This window comes from Schistocerca nitens, chromosome 5, assembly GCF_023898315.1.
Source record: "Schistocerca nitens isolate TAMUIC-IGC-003100 chromosome 5, iqSchNite1.1, whole genome shotgun sequence".
Lineage (NCBI taxonomy): Eukaryota > Metazoa > Arthropoda > Insecta > Orthoptera > Acrididae > Schistocerca > Schistocerca nitens.
The window spans coordinates 310,675,116-310,692,694 of NC_064618.1; the positions used below are offsets into that span (position 1 = coordinate 310,675,116).

At 43.6% G+C, this 17,579-nt stretch overlaps 1 long non-coding RNA gene across 1 annotated transcript in view; it reads left to right on the forward strand.

The window, feature by feature from the left end:
• Positions 1–13,992: 13,992 nt before the first annotated feature.
• Positions 13,993–17,579, forward strand: part of LOC126259920 (uncharacterized) — a 61,661-nt gene continuing 58,074 nt past the window's right edge. The window contains exon 1 of the long non-coding RNA XR_007546575.1: positions 13,993–14,126. This is a non-coding gene — a long non-coding RNA (uncharacterized LOC126259920). The remainder of the gene's footprint in view (positions 14,127–17,579) is intronic.

A 17,579-nucleotide genomic window follows, 5' to 3' on the forward strand; every position in this document is an offset into this window, starting at 1 on the left:
GCTCAGAGCCATTTGAACCATTTTTTGAACATTCGCCAAATCCACGTCTATCCATTGGACTGACACACGGTATAGCGTTGTTTATCAGTTCAGTCACTTCGAACTTCACACTATCTCAAGCATCGCTTGGCACTACAGAAATGTGTGGCTTATGAGGAGTTGCTCGACCCTCGTACCCCATTCCTTTTAGCTCCATGCGCACAATCATTGCGTTAGCTGGACTGCCGCTAGCACTTTGGGACTCAAGAGCGACTCCTTCTGCTCATTTCTTTCGGTTTTTTACAACCACCATGCGCAATACCCGACTGTCGCTGTCAGCCGGTTTACCTGAGGTTGTTCTTTCGCGTTTCCCCGTAACAGTCACCTCACCAATTGTTGACTTGGGCAGCTTTGGAAGGATTGAAATATCCTGAGGGATTTGTTACTCAGGTGACGTCCAATGTCTACTCCTTGCTCGAAGTCACTTAGCTCTCCTGACCAAATCATTTCGCTGTTGCTGCTTTCATGCTGCCAAGATAATATTTCTTTCCTATTTTTATACCTCTGAGTTCTCATCTCGTAACATGTAGCGGCGGATTCTTCATTTCATTGGGGTGTCCGATTTCTTTTGATCAGATAGTGTATTTTTACGGTTGGTCCGCCCCGATAACTGAGTGGTCAGCGCGGCGGTCTGTCACGCCAGGGGGCCGCGGCTCGATTCCCGGCTGGGTTGGAGATTTTCTCCGCTCAAGGACTGGGTGTTGTGTTGTCCTAATCATTATCATTTCATCATCATCAGTGGAAGGCAACGGGAAACCACCACTGGAATCACTTCCCTAGACGCTCATGCGGTGGACCTCTCTGACGAGGCTTCCCCCACGACAAGACCTGCCGAAAGGCAGAACACAAAGTAAGTTTTACGGTTGTTACTGTTTCCAGTTATATATATCGCCACTTAAGACGCCTACTTATGTCAGTACGTTACGTTCATTTATGTTCAGTGTCAGCTACCAGTCCCGGCACCAAACGTCGACAGTCAGGATGTGTAACTGTGTTTTGCTACTCTTACGGCGTTGCAGTATGCGTACAGACAACAGCATTGTCCACAAAGAGCCTCTCAAAGTTTCCGACGCAATCTACTTGATCATTTATACATGCTGTAAACAGTGACGTTCCTCTAGTACTTCCTTGAGATAGCGTTCTCGCTTCCCACGCCCGGGTTCCCGGGTTCGATTCCCGGCGGGGTCAGTGATTTTCTCTGCCTCGTGATGGCTGGGTGTTGTGTGCTGTCCTTAGGTTAGTTAGGTTTAAGTAGTTCTAAGTTCTAGGGGACTTATGACCACAGCAGTTGAGTCCCATAGTGCTCAGAGCCATTTTGAACCTTGAGATAGACATGAAATTACCTTTACATACCATTAAGAACGATTTGCGGAGTTCAGTGTGCAAGGAACTTTTGAATTGAATGACAAATTTTATCCGATCCTTGTTAAGTTTGTACAAGAGAAGTTCAATAAGTAATGCAACACTTTGTTTTCCCCGGACGATTTCGGTTGGAAAAATGCGGAATTTGTTATGGGACATCGTGGAATACTCCCAGTGCACCCCTACTGTTTCTACATCTACATATATACTCCGCTAGCCACCAAGCGGTGTGTGGCGGAGGGCACAGTTCGCACCAAAGTCATATTTCCATCCCCCGCCCTCTGTTCCACTCGCGGTTAGCGCGAGGGAAAAGCGAATGCCTGGACGCCTCATTACGAGCTCTAATTTCCCTCAGCTTTGAATGATGATAGTTGCGCGAATTGAAAGTTGGTGGTAATAATATATGCTCTACATCCTCGGCGAAGATCGGATTTCGGAATTTAGTGAGCAGCCCCTTCTGTTTAGCGCGTCGTCTGTCTGCAAGTGTGTCCCACTTCAAACTTTCTATGAGATTTGTAACGCTCTCGAGATGGCTAAATGCACCAATCACGAATCTTGCCGCTCTTCTTTGGACTTTCTCAATCTCTTGAATCAGACCCGACTAATAAGGTTCAAATAGTTCAAATGGCTCTGAGCACTATGGGACTCAACATCTGTGGTCATAAGTCCCCTAGAACTTAGAACTACTTAAACCTAACTAACCTAAGGACATCACACACATCCATGCCCGAGGCAGAAGTCGAACCTGCGACCGTAGCAGTCGCGCGGTTCCTGACTGAGCGCCTAGAACCGCTAGACCACCGCGGCCGGCGACTAATAAGGGTCCCATACAGACGAACAATACTCCAAGACTGGACGATCTAACGTATTGTAAGCATTGTCCCTTGTTGAAGGACTGCATCGCTTCAAGGATTCTAGCAATAAACCGGAATGTAGAGTTCGCCTTACCCGTTACTTGTGTAATCTGATCATTCCATTTGAGATCATTTCGAATAGTCACGCCCAGATACTTGACTTATCATTTATTTTGTACTCGTATATTAATGGGGATTTTCGCCTTGTTATACGCGGTAGCTTAAACTTACTAATATTGAGAGTTATTGCCAGTCATTATACCACGCATTTATTTTCTGCAAATCCTCATTGATTTGTTCACAACTTTCGTGTGTTACTACTTTCCTGTAGACAACAGCATCATCGGCAAACAGTCTAGGGCCGCTGTCAATACCATCAACCAGATCGTTTATGTAAATCGTCAAAAGCAGAGGACCAATTACGCTGCCCTGGGGCACACCTGAAGTTACGCTTGTTTCTGTTGAAGTCACCCCGTTCAGGACGACATACTGCTCCGTGTCTGTTAGAAAACTTTCCATCCAACCGCATATGTCATCGGATAGACCGTAAGCGCACACTTTTTGGAGCAAGCGAAAATGCGGAACTGAGTCGAACGCCTTTCGAAAGTCGAGTAATATGGCATCAACCTGGGAGCCGGTATCTAGAGCCTGTTGTATATCATGCACAAAGAGGGCCAGCTGTGTCTCGCATGACCGCTGTTTCCTAAAACCGTACTGGTTTCTGCAGATGAGCTTCTCAGAGCAGAGAAAGGTCATTATGTCTGAACACAAAATATGTGCCATGATTCTACAACAAATCGATGTCAGTGAAATTGGCCGGGAATTATGTGCATCCGATTTTCTACCCTCCTGTTTCATGAAGTTACGATTGGTGGCGGCGTTATGCATAGCCTCCAAAATGGCGTCTGTGACGGAGGTGCGTTCCAAGCAGACAGCGATCTCTGAGTAGCTTTTGGCGGAAAACCAGAACATCGTAGGTATTCACACGCGCTTGTAAAACGTTTTCGGAGACGTGGCTCTGGACAAAAAGACGGTGAGTCGTTGGGGGAGTCGCCTGTCATCATCGCAACAAGATCGCGCAAACCCGTTTGCCGGTCGGCCGCACGCAGCTGTGACTCCTGCAATGTCGGAATGTGCGGACACCATCATTTGAAGTGATCAACGGGTCACAATCAGACACTCACTCCTCAATTGGACGTCTCTGTTGGTAGCGCTGACACATTCGTCCACCAGTAGCGATATTCAAAGGACTGTTCTTCGCTATCCACCTTACAGCCCGGAACTCGCACCTTCCACTTCCATCTGTTTGGTCCAGTGAAGGACGCACTCCGCGGGAAGCAGCACGTGGATGATGGGGAAGTTATTGATGCAGCAAGACGTTGCCTCTGACTTCGACCACTAGACTGGTACCTCGTGGGAATACAGGCCCTCGCGATAAGGTATCGTTAGACTGTCGCACTGAACGGATATTATGTTGATAAAGAGGATTTTATAGCCAAAAGAACAGGGAATAATACGGTGTATTGTAACCCTGAGTAAAACCAACCTTCCTTCAGAAAAAAATGTGTTGCATAGCTTATTGAACACCCCTCTTACTTTTTTCACAGAACGACAGCGCGGATCTGTATCTAAAGCCTTGCGAAGGTCAAGGAACACGATATGAACCCAGGCGCCGTTGCTTACAGCATTCTGAATCTCATGAACGAACAAAGCGAGCTGAATGAGATTTTCACTCTGCAGCGGAGTGCGCGCTGATATGAAACTTTCTGGCAGATTAAAACTATGTGCCCGACCGAGACTCGAACTCGGGAACTTTGCCTTTCGCGGGCAAGTGCTCTACCATCTGAGCTACCGAAGCACGACTCACGGCCGGTCCTCAAAGCTTTACTTCTGCCAGTATCTAGTCTCCTACCTTCCAAAATTTACAGAAGTAAAGCTGTGAGGACCGGGCGTGAGTTGTGCTTCGGTAGCTCAGATGGTAGAGCACTTGCCCGCGAAAGGCAAAGGTCCCGAGTTCGAGTCTCGGTCGGACACACGGTTTTAATCTGTCAGGAAGTTTCAAATCGAGCTGAGTTTCACACGATCTATGAAGAATCCGTTTGATTTATATAGCGGAGACCTTCATTCTACAATACGGTCGTATTGTGTAAGCGTCAACATGTTTATGTAAGGCAGCAGCTGGAATCAAGTACTAAACACTGGTGGGTCCCCGTAATGACTCGTACGGCAAATTATTTATTCCTCTCTCTTAATGTACCTAACTCTTTTTCATTTCTCTAAGAGTGAGAATTCATCCTCATCTCTGTAAAGGTAGCCAGCAGTCTCTCTTAATTTAGACGTTTTTGTTAAGGTTTCTAACACTGATCTATATCTGTTATAGACATTTACTTGTCTTTTTACTTAAGGTGTTTAATTCTACATCAAGTCCTTTAGCGCAGCCGCTGTCTCTTCAAATATGTCTTAATATAGCCAATACTTCTTCACATTTCTTACGGAAGCTATGTGTTCCTACTAATACATTCCATCGTCTTGTCTCTTGTGGTAACCAGTTCCCCGTCAATAAAGAAAATTCCTTGCGATCTCCCCGACAGAATCTAGCAATCTGTTAATGCATGTTTGTCACATTAAGAAACGAGTTGCTGGTATTCCTGATCAGTGGTTTCAAAATGTTTCAATTATAGAAATGAATATTGTATGTATACCCTTCCACTGACATTTGCTCTCTTACATTCCAATGTCACTATGTGCCAATTTAATGTCAACGAAGTAATTTTTGCTGCTTCAGTTACTTTTTACTAATATTTACTAGCATGACACGTTTAACTATTTTATAATACGGTCGCTGACCTCAACCACTCCCATACAAAGTGAATAAATTCAATTTAGTGTTATTTAAGGTTGTCGCTAAGTAAGTTGTTACTCTGTCTTGTCGGATATATTATATGACTATTAAAAACACTGCGAGCTGACAAGTCTTGCATTTTCTTCTTTGAACACCAAAAAGACCACTGTTTTCTCCGCATATACGAATTCTTGATATTTCAGTGGAATCTAGTCAGTTTTTCTCAGAATGGACTATAATCTCTATCTACCAAGTAAAATCACCAAGGAGCCGTATGTTTTGAGAAGTTATTTTATTTAGACTACCAGTTTAGACATCTCAATAGAACCATCTTCAGGCTCCTACGCATTCCATGTATAGACAATCAAATATATCGATACTTGCATACTGGAGCCACCAGTATCTGGACTCCGTGTATTCGGAGTGTTTACGTTGAAGTCTTCAAAGTAAACATTCCAAAAACGAATTCAGGGAATCCAGATATTGATGGCTCCAGTATGCAAGTATCAATATATTTGATTGTCTAAACAGGGAGTGCGTATGGGCCTGAAGATGGGATTACTGAGATACCGAAAATCGTTAAATAAAACAACTTCTCAAAACATACGGCTCCTTGGCGATTTTCCTTGGTAATTGTTTCACCGGACGCTGTCCCGCATCACAATGAATCAACAGAGATAATTCTTATCTTGTTCTCCGAGTATTTCGACATCATGTACACGATCTTATGGGTTATGAAGGAGAGTAACAATGAAATATATCCATAAAGTCCAGAACACGTTGAGTTGTAAAGACGCTCCTCAGAAAATGATTCAACCGGGCACGTAATGGAAATATTAAAATTGGTTTTTATATCCTGTATTTGTTGTGGCAAAGGATTCTAACTCTTTTTCGTTATATATATATATATATATATATATATATATATATATATATATCTCCCTCCCTCTCTCCCTCCCTCGCTCCTTCACTCCCTCCCCCCTCTCTCTATCTCTCTCTCTCACACACACACATACACACATACACACACACACACACACACACACACACACACACACACACACACACGCACTCACTCACACACACACATACACCCACATTATTAATGTTCTGATGTGCTGAAAAACTCCTCAAACTCAACTGGTGATTGAAATCGTATATTTTTCATCAGACAGTTATTCCTCTGATCAAGTCGTGTCGGCATGCAACTGTCACATACGGGTGACGGAATTCTGGACACGGATAATCACTGTTACCAAGATACAAAGAAAAAATAGACACATCACACATCAAAAAAAGTTTTGCTTCATCCCGATTCCCAAAACGTCTGAAGATAGACGTTGACTGTGGATATTGTATCACAGACACAGTCCCTTTGACTGTTCAGAGATGTCACTAAACCCGCCCAAAAATGTAAACAACCACGCATGAGCAGCGCCTATTAGACGGAGGGGGTCCGACAGCCGACCAGTTCCAGTCATTCCACCAGGAAGGAAGTACTCGGGTCGTGTTGTCTGTAGTTCAACCATGCCTAGACGATCAATACCGCGGTTCGATCGCGTCCGCATTGTTACTTTGTGCCAGGAAGGGCTCTCAACAAGGGAAGTGTCTAGGCGTGAAACAAAGCGACGTTGTTCGGACATGGAGGAGATACAGAGAGACAGGAATTGTCGATGTCATGCATCGGTCAGGCCGCCCAAGGGCTACTACTGCAGTGGATGACCGCTATCTACGGATTATGGCTTGGAGGGACCCTGACAACAACGCCACCATGTTGAATAATGCTTTTCGTGCAGCCACAGCACGTCGTCTTACGACTCAAACTGTGCTCAACAGACTGCATGATGCACAACTTCACTCCCGACGTCCATGGCGAGGTCCATCTTTGCAACCTCGACACAATGCAACGCTGTACAGACGGGCCCAACAACATGGCGAATGGACCGCTCACGTTTTCTTCACGGATAAGTGTCACATATGCCTTCAGCCAGACAATCGTTGGAGACGTGTTTGGAGGCAATCCGGTCAGGCTGAACGCCTTAGACACATTGTCCAGCGAGTGCAGCAGGGTGGAAGTTCCATGATGTTTTGGGGTGGCATTATGTAGGTTTGACGTACACCGCTGGTGGTCATGGAAGGCGCCATAACGGCTGTACGATACGTGATTGCCATCCTCCGACCGATAGTGAAACCATATCGGAAGCATACTGGCAAGGCATTCGTCTTCATGGACGATAATTCGCATCCCCACCGTGCATATCTGTAGTTCAACCATGCCTAGACGATCAATACCGCGGTTCGATCGCTTCCTTCAGGATAACGACATCGCTTGACTAGAGTGGCCAGCTTGTTCTCCAGTTATGAACCCCATCGAACATTCCTGGGATAGATTGAAAAGGGCTGTTTATGGACGGAGTGCCCACCAACCACTCTGAGGGATAAATGCCGAATCGCCGTTGAGGAGTGGTACAATCTGGACCAACAGTGCCTTGATGAACTTTTGAATAGTATGCCACGACGAATATAGGCCTGCATCAATGCAAGAGGACTTGCTACGGGGTATTAGAGGTACCGGTGTATACAGCAGTCTGGACGACCACCTCTGAAGGTGTCGCTGTATGGTGGTACAACATGCAATGCACGGTTTCCATGAGCAATAAAAAGGGCGGAAATGATGTTTATGTTGATCTCTATTCCAAGTTTCTGTACGGGTTCCAAAACCCTCGCAACCGAGGTGATGCAAAAATTTTTTTGATGTGTCTATATGTAGTCAAACATGGTACAATGATTCCTGAAGGGTACACTACTTCCATTCAGGTGCTTCTCATGCTGACTTCGACGCTCACGTTACGGCGATTAGCCTCTGATTCTTTCGCTCATTTGTCTTGACACGATTAGTATGTAACGGCGAGATAGGTATTGGACTTTCATGACAACAAGTGTTATTTAGGGTTGCTAACTTTTGGCTGACACCAGCGGTTGGTATGGCCAAATAAGAATGATTCTCCACAATCTTCGTTTCGTTTGCAATTAGTTCACATCGCCCAGTAGTGATCTGATGTAACGACAGCATCCAGACACCGATTATTTTTAGCATTCTTTCGTTTCTGGGCGAATGTCATGACGCAGATCTAGCTCGCTCCGACAAAGAAGATCATTACTCCGTCGTTTCTAATGGCCTGCTCTCGACAAGAGGTGCTCGGTTTCGCTGTTGCAATCTTTTACCGAACTACGTCGATATGCAATACACCCAGGTGCAAAGTCCTAGGTGTGTTTCACGGAGGGTCAAAAACCGATTAAGACTGATACGGACAACAATAGAGTAGACCACTTCAGCGCTGGCGTGATTATGATTCATCTTGTAAACTCGCCAGTTGAAAGATTTGCTGCAGCCAGCATAAATCGACATTCACCTTTTCTACACAGCCCACACTAGATACGGCACACAATAACAGGAGGATTACAGTAGATGAACGACTACACTTTCTTTTTGCTTGATTTCATTATTTACATTTTCCGTCATCTGTTTTATAAAAAATAAACACATTTTCGTTATCGGTTTTTCAGTTTCCTTCATGCCGTCTTTGCTTCCTTATCTAAGGCTTATCTTATCATCTCTGCGTAGTAATACATCGAACGTGTTTGATAATCTCTTTCGTACGTCAGAGTTTTTATCCACCTCTACTAATTGTTTTACTAAGGAAGATTGCCAAACATTTCCCATTTTGTGAAAGTTTAAGATACAGGGATAATGAAATTGAAAAGCATATGGAGACATTTGATGGAGGAAATTCTACAGGATCAGGTGAAGAAACCAATAGATTCTAACTCGAATATGCAGAGGAAATTCTAGCGTAAGTCTGCCACAGGCTGATGAAACAAAGGAGCTTCATACTTGACTGGAAGAAGGAACTGGTTTTTCCACGCTTTGAGAAGGGTCGCTGCAAAGTCGTGATGAGCTACAGACCTATTACATAATTGCTGTATAATTGTAGTACATATTTTGCACGGACGAATGATGACATTGTTTCGGACATTGGAGTCCCATAAGCAAACCCTGGTTGTTCTCATGTTAACTTTTAAGCCTCATTATCCACTGGCCAACTTGTAGAATATTAACTCTCTCCTGCCGCACTTGATCAATGCGGCGTAAATCCGGTAGATTTGGAGAAGGGCCAGCGCCAATTTGAGATCCAGCCATGCTATTAAGAAGGTATAGTGCTGCGAGGCGGCCAACCTCATTTAAGATCCGCGATAAGATTTGGATTCGCAACTTTGATGTTGGTGTTAGGGCCACTGACCGCGTTGTTACCCCGGGATCCCAAAACTAAGAGGATACTAACGCTCCAGCTGTCTGAAACCAAGGCCTTTTCGGGACGATGAATTTTTGTTTTGATCAGTTTTATGTTAATCTTTATATTAACATTAAATTAATCAAAAGGGGCAGTCGTGCTGCTTTTATTTGTTGATGCCTTGTATTATTCAACATTGGTTAAGTTTTATTGTCCCCCATGAACCATGGACCTTGCCGTTGGTGGGGAGGCTTGCGTGCCTCAGCGATACAGATGGCCGTACCGTAGGTGCAACCACAACGGAGGGGTATCTTTTGAGAGGCCAGACAAACATGTGGTTCCTGAAGAGGGGCAGCAGCCTTTTCAGTAGTTGCAGGGGCAACAGTCTGGATGATTGACTGATCTGGCCTTGTAACATTAACCAAAACGGCCTTGCTGTGCTGGTACTGCGAACGGCTGAAAGCAAGGGGAAACTACAGCCGTAATTTTTCCCGAGGACATGCAGCTTCACTGTATGACTAAATGATGATGGCGTCCTCTTGGGTAAAATATTCCGGAGGTAAAATAGTCCCCTATTCGGATCTCCGGGCGGGGACTACTCAAGAGGACGTCGTTATCAGGAGAAAGAAAACTGGCATTCTACGGATCGGAGCGTGGAATGTCAGATCCCTTAATCGGGCAGGTAGGTTAGAAAATTTAAAAAGGGAAATGGATAGGTTAAAGTTAGATATAGTGGGAATTAGTGAAGTTCGGTGGCAGGAGGAACAAGACTTTTGGTCAGGTGATTACAGGGTTATAAATACAAAATCAAATAGGGGTAATGCAGGAATAGGTTTAATAATGAATAAAAAAATAGGAGTGCGGGTTAGCTATTACAAACAGCATAGTGAACGCATTATTGTGGCCAAGATAGACACAAAGCCCATGCCTACTACAGTAGTACAAGTTTATATGCCAACTAGCTCTGCAGATGATGAAGAAATTGATGAAATGTATGACGAGATAAAAGAAATTATTCAGATAGTGAAGGGAGACGAAAATTTAATAGTCATGGGTGACTGGAATTCGTCAGTAGGAAAAGGGAGAGAAGGAAACATAGTAGGTGAATATGGATTGGGGGGAAGAAATGAAAGAGGAAGCCGCCTTGTAGAATTTTGCACAGAGCATAACTTAATCATAGCTAACACTTGGTTCAAGAATCATAAAAGAAGGTTGTATACCTGGAAGAATCCTGGAGATACTAATAGGTATCAGATAGATTATATAATGGTAAGACAGAGATTTAGGAACCAGGTTTTAAATTGTAAGACATTTCCAGGGGCAGATGTGGATTCTGACCACAATCTATTGGTTATGAGCTGCAGATTGAAACTGAAGAAACTGCAAAAAGGTGGGAATTTAAGGAGATGGGACCTAGATAAACTGAAAGAACCAAAGGTTGTAGAGAGTTTCAGGGAGAGCATAAGGGAACAATTGACAGGAATGGGGGAAAGAAATACAGTAGAAGAAGAATGGGTAGCTCTGATGGATGAAGTAGTGAAGGCAGCAGAGGATCAAGTAGGTAAAAAGACGAGGGCCAATAGATATCCTTGGGTAACAGAAGAAATATTGAATTTAATTGATGAAAGGAGAAAATATAAAAATGCAGGAAATGAAGCAGGCAAAAGGGAATACAAACGTCTCAAAAATGAGATCGACAGAAAGTGCAAAATGGCTAAGCAGGGATGGCTAGAGGACAAATGTAAGGATGTAGAGGCTTGTCTCACTAGGGGTAAGATAGATACTGCTTACAGGAAAATTAAAGAGACCTTTGGAGAGAAGAGAACCACTTGTATGAATATCAAGAGCTCAGATGACAACCCAGTTCTAAGCAAAGAAGGGAAGGCAGAAAGGTGGAAGGAGTATATAGAGGGTTTATACAAGGGCGATGTACTTGAGGACAATATTATGGAAACGGAAGAGGATGTAGATGAAGATGAAATGGGAGATAAGATACTGCGTGAAGAGTTTGACAGAGCACTGAAAGACCTGAGTCGAAACAAGGCCCCGGGAGTAGACAACATTCCATTAGAACTACTGACGGCCTTGGGAGAACCAGTCATGACAAAACTCTACCATCTGGCGAGCAAGATGTATGAGACAGGCGAAATACCCACAGACTTCAAGAAGAATATAATAATTCCAATCCCAAAGAAATCAGGTGTTGACAGATGTGAAAATTACCGAACTATCAGTTTAATAAGTCACAGCTGCAAAATACTAACGCGAATTCTTTACAGACAAATGGAAAAACTGGTAGAAGCGGACCTCGGGGAAGATCAGTTTGGATTCCGTAGAAATGTTGGAACACGTGAGGCAATACTAACCTTACGACTTATCTTAGAAGAAAGATTAAGAAAAGGCAAACCTACGTTTCTAGCATTTGTAGACTTAGAGAAAGCTTTTGACAACGTTAACTGGAATACTCTCTTTCAAATTCTGAAAGTGGCAGGGGTAAAATACAGGGAGCGAAAGGCTATTTACAATTTGTACAGAAACCAGATGGCAGTTATAAGAGTCGAGGGGTATGAAAGGGAAGCAGTGGTTGGGAAAGGAGTGGGACAGGGTTGTAGCCTCTCCCCGATGTTATTCAATCTGTATATTGAGCAAGCAGTAAAGGAAACAAAAGAAAAATTCGGAGTAGGTATTAAAATTCATGGAGAAGAAGTAAAAACTTTGAGGTTCGCCGATGACATTGTAATTCTGTCAGAGACAGCAAAAGACTTGCAAGAGCAGTTAAACGGAATGGACAGTGTCTTGAAAGGAGGATATAAGATGAACATCAACAAAAGCAAAACGAGGATAATGGAATGTAGTCAAATTAAATCGGGTGATGCTGAGGGGATTAGATTATGAAATGAGACACTTAAAGTAGTAAAGGAGTTTTGCTATTTAGGGAGTAAAATAACTGATGATGGTCGAAGTAGAGAGGATATAAAATGTAGACTGGCAATGGCAAGGAAATCGTTTCTGTAGAAGAGAAATTTGTTAACATCGAGTATAGATTTAAGTGTCAGGAAGTCGTTTCTGAAAGTATTTGTATGGAGTGTAGCCATGTATGGAAGTGAAACATGGACGATAACTAGTGTGGACAAGAAGAGAATAGAAGCTTTCGAAATGTGGTGCTACAGAAGAATGCTGAAGATAAGGTGGGTAGATCACGTAACTAATGAGGAGGTATTGAATAGGATTGGGGAGAAGAGAAGTTTGTGGCACAACTTGACTAGAAGAAGGGATCGGTTGGTAGGACATGTATTGAGGCATCAAGGGATCACAAATTTAGCATTGGAGGGCAGCGTGGAGGGTAAAAATCGTAGAGGGAGACCAAGAGATGAATACACTAAGCAGATTCAGAAGGATGTAGGTTGCAGTAGGTACTGGGAGATGAAGAAGCTTGCACAGGATAGAGTAGCATGGAGAGCTGCATCAAACCAGTCTCAGGACTGAAGACCACAACAACAACAACAAATGAGTTTTAGGGGTGCCCTATGAGTTTTATGGATTGCCTCTCCCCCCCCCCCCTTCCCTCTTGAAGTATTTTACGGCGTAGAGGCTATACTGTTAGTCGCCACGCTCATTATCAATGGAAGCCAGCCGCCTTTAAACCTCGATTAAACAGCCCCCTCACGAGACGTATATGGACTTGGAGGTGGTGACGTAACAGCATGGAATTGCACGTTCCACTACCTTGTGAAGAGTGAATCGAAGGATCTGGCATGTCAGATTTTTGTCTAGTGGAGAGGAACGTCTCCATTGAGAAGCCACATCGGTTTTGCTTCACGAGCAAACTTAGGAGACGCCATATTGTATGAAGTTGACACCACATTTAGTGTTCTTTTTTTTTATAGCGTACGTGGTACGGACAGAACCTGCTTCAAAGCACCAGAACATTGGTTGCTACCTAGCAGCAACACTTTCTTCTTCCTAAGACTTGGTACGTTCCTAGGCTTCTTGGCCTCGGTTGAAGTGTGCTGCACATTTCCTGCTCCTTGTTCTACCTGAGGCTCTTCTCCACTTAACTCTGGCAGTGGTAGATACCTGTTGATGATAAAACTGTCAGATCGTGTTCTCTTTCTTTCTATCCTCCTATCAGCTGCCAGTTCCCAACCACCCTCCTCCCCCCTAGCTCCCTTGATTCTTATGAGTTCCTTCCTTGCTTGCTCCAACTGTGCCTGAAGAGCACAGATTTTCATTTCCTGTTCTCCAATCAAAATGTTCGTACTGCATACTCTGCAGTTCCAGGAGAGAGCCTGCCTCTTCTCCCAACATCCAGCATTCTCCCCACTGCACCCCCCCCCCCCCCCCCCCCAGTGAAAATATTTCCTACATGATTGGCAACAGATCCCTCTACTCACTACCCTATAACAGCTCCCACATTGCTCACTCATGGTCAGTTTCTAAAGAATAATTAAGTTTAAGGAATGTTTTAAACTTGCGAGATTGGCAGTGTGTAAACAAACGACACAAAAGTCTTATGAGCTGTGGTTGTTGTTTTTGTACTGATTTAGAGATACAATGACAGAAGAATTAATTTGTAATTACTTTGCTTTTAGAGACGACTTTAGGCGGCGCTTACGAGCTGGGAAGAATGTGCAGTTAGTTTCGAATTACGCGAACAGTGGAGCGCTGGCGAGAGGCGGGGTATTTTCAGGCCTGAGCAACAACTTGGCGGTGGACGGCTATCTTCATCTGGGCCGAGTAAGTAGCAAAGACGCAGCTGACGGCTGGGGCGATTTGTCGGTCTGCATGTGTGGAGTATATGCGATCGGTTCCTTTTCCTGACGGCGTACTCAGCCTGCCGCTTATGAATTGTTGCTTTCGTTATATAGCGTGGCTGATACTAGCCGTCATTCGTAAAGTGCCGCTATATTGATTCTGACTCTTTTAATATCTTTGTTTGTGGTGTTCTTTAAAGATTCTTTCTGGCGCTAGTTAATTTTAGAGCCACCCATGTGTTCTTAATTTTAATATTTGGCAGTCGTTATTGGGGCCCATCTATTCCAAAAGAGTTCAAGTTTGATTTATTAGTTTTTATGAAGTACACTTTAAATTGTTTGTGTTTTTAAATTGTTAAAGTTCTGGTTGCGAGGTCTGTCGCGTAAATAAAATTGTCTAATGGTTGGAAAAATTCTGTTGGTCACGACCTAACCCACCCTTATACTCTCCGTCCTAACTAGCAGGCTATTAAATAATGGTTAATATATTTAGTAACCTTATAAACCTATTGCAAACACATAACAGAGAACAGGATTACTCTGAAACTTCCGACAGCCCACGTTGCACCTACAAGTTAAGAATAATTTTATTTCCTCCAACATACAGTGCGCATAATGACCACGAGGATAAAATTAGAGAAATTTCTTAGTATACCTTAACTCGGCTGTTTCTGTGGGTGTCCATCAGGGACCTGCTGCTTTTTTATTCATCATAACAGTGGTCACAGTCAGCAGAGTTCTTCAGAAATTAGTACCTTCAACACTACTGTATGCTGACGATGTTCTACTGGTTGCTGAAGATAAGGACGCCTTCAACGGCAAGTCAAAGCATGGAAGAACTGCTGTGCACATTTCGACTATTGTAACATTTTATGGCTAATTGACATGGTGCAAACCATAATGTTATGCAATATGTCTTAAATCATATTATTGCGTGTCGTATTGCGTCGTGGTAGCGAGCTAAGGACTGACTGTTCACGTGGAGGCAGTGTTTCCACGTCTGATTGGTTCACCATAACACGGCCTTATATGGTAGCGTGGTTTTTCCTGGTCTCTGACTGACCAAAATTAAAGTACAGTAGTTCGATAAGTTGATGGCTCCCATTCCGATCAGCCAAACAGAGCAGTCATATATATACGAAGATATAACATTGCCGGCCGGTGTGGCCGCGCGGTTCTAGGCGCTTCAGTCTGGAACCGCGTGACCGCTACGGTCGCAGGTTCGAATCCTGCCTCGGGCATGGATGTGTGTGATGTCCTTAGGTTAGTTAGGCTTAAGTAGTTCTAAGTTCTAGGGGACTGATGACCACAGATGTTCCCATAGTGTCAGAGCCATTGTGCAATCACTTGGCCGCGCGGGATTAGCCGAGCGGTCTTAGGCGCTGCAGTCATAGACAGTGCGGCTAGTCCCGCCGGAGGTTCGAGTCCTCCCTCGGGCATGGGTGTGTGTGTTTGTTCTTAGGATAGTTTAAGTTAAGTAGTGTGTAAGCGTAGGGACTGATGACCTTAGCAGTTAAGTCCCATAAGATTTCACACACATTTGAACATTTGCTATCACTTGGAAGTGGGTAGTAGGAGGTACTGGTGATTGTATCAGTGATCGTCGAAAGTGTTGCATGAAGCATTGTAGCTGTTGAATAAATTCCGGTATCCCTTAAAATTCATATACTTATTATTGGAAAGTAGACCTGCACATTCATGTAACAGTTTCACAGAGCCAAATCATCAACGGAACCACGCCTTTGCATGATCTTCTACGAGGGAGACTCAGCTGTCGCAAGATGAATTATCATAATTTTGGCGACCAAATGCCAGACGCATAAATGTGAATTGCAGAGAAGTCATGTGGATATTGATGTGCATGATGTGTACACATCCATCTACGACTCTCGCGTGATCAGTTAGGCTGTTACAACCAGTCACACTCTCACGTCCATATACTGAGGTACTACACTACACCTCAGTATGAAGGAGACTGAGTACATGGTTCAAATGGTTCAAAAGCCTCTGAGCACTATGGGACTCAGCTTCTGAGGTCATCAGTCGCCTAGAACTTAGAACTACTTAAAGCTAACTAACCTAAGGACATCACACACATCCATGCCCGAGGCAGGATTCGAACCTGCGACCGTAGCGGTCGCGCGGTTCCAGACTGTAGCGCCTAGAACCGCTCGGCCACTCTGGCCGGCACTGAATGCCTGTTAAGGGGCTCCGGAACGCCCTATACTTGCAATGTTAAAATAACGCTTATAAATTACATCTTTCAAAAAATGGTTCAAATGGCTCTGAGCACTATGGGACTCAACTGCTGAGGTCATTAGTCCCCTAGAACTTAGAACTAGTTAAACCTAACTAACCTAAGGACATCACAAACATCCATGCCCGAGGCAGGATTCGAACCTGCGACCGTAGCGGTCTCGCGGTTCCAGACTGCAGCGCCTTTAACCGCACGGCCACTTCGGCCGGCTAAATTACATCTTTCCTCACAAAGTATTTGAGGTAGGAAGTTGAACTTTTTACAGATTATTTATTGGAATATGGGCTACAACTTAACACGGGGATTTTACAAAATTTTAGTTCAGTTATTAAAGATGATTTTTTTTCAATTGTAATGAAAATTCACAACATTTTTTTGCAATTTTTTATTTATATATTCAAAAATATACAGTTTTTTTTGGAAAAAGGCTGTGTTAAATTATGCAGAAGGTACTGTGTAACATTTACTGAAAGTTTGAAACAAATATGTTTGGAAGATCCTTAGAAAACATGTAATTAGTATGAGAAAATAAAAGTTTTGGGAATCGAGCGACAAAGATTGGATTAACTTTTTAGTGCATTCCAGGTCCATAGGATGGATTATCTTCATCCTCTGCAAACTCCTCCTCCAGCTTCCTCTTGTTCCTGCTCCTGTTTACTCTTCCTTGTATTTCTAGACTCTTTACAGCCCTGTCTGCAGCCCGAAGGCGTTCCTTGTCTAAAGCAAGCATCGCTCGTACCATGTTAGAACCTATCTTCATTCCCATATTTCTAAATACCTTGCACCTTACAATGTTGCCATCATTGAAAGTCGCAACAGCATCATACACACCAAAGTGAAGTGTTTCTATTCCAACAAATACAGTCTTGGGGATTCTCGACCATATAACACTATTTACACTTTCATTGGGGTTTTGAGTTTTTCCGTGAATACACTTTTTCAACAGTTCAGGTGCTGCTAAGTCTCTGAAAATAGGTTTTATCACCTCCATTATTGCATGAGGCAGACTATGCTTATGAGTGTACACTTCACCAGTTAGCAATCCTTTGTTATATTTACACCAACTGTCTTCTTCTTTGGGACACAAGCTATGTTGGGGATTTTCATCGTCTTTATTGTTTACAGTAATAACACATACCTTTGGCTTTCCAACATTTCTCCTTTTCTTAAAAGCCTTCA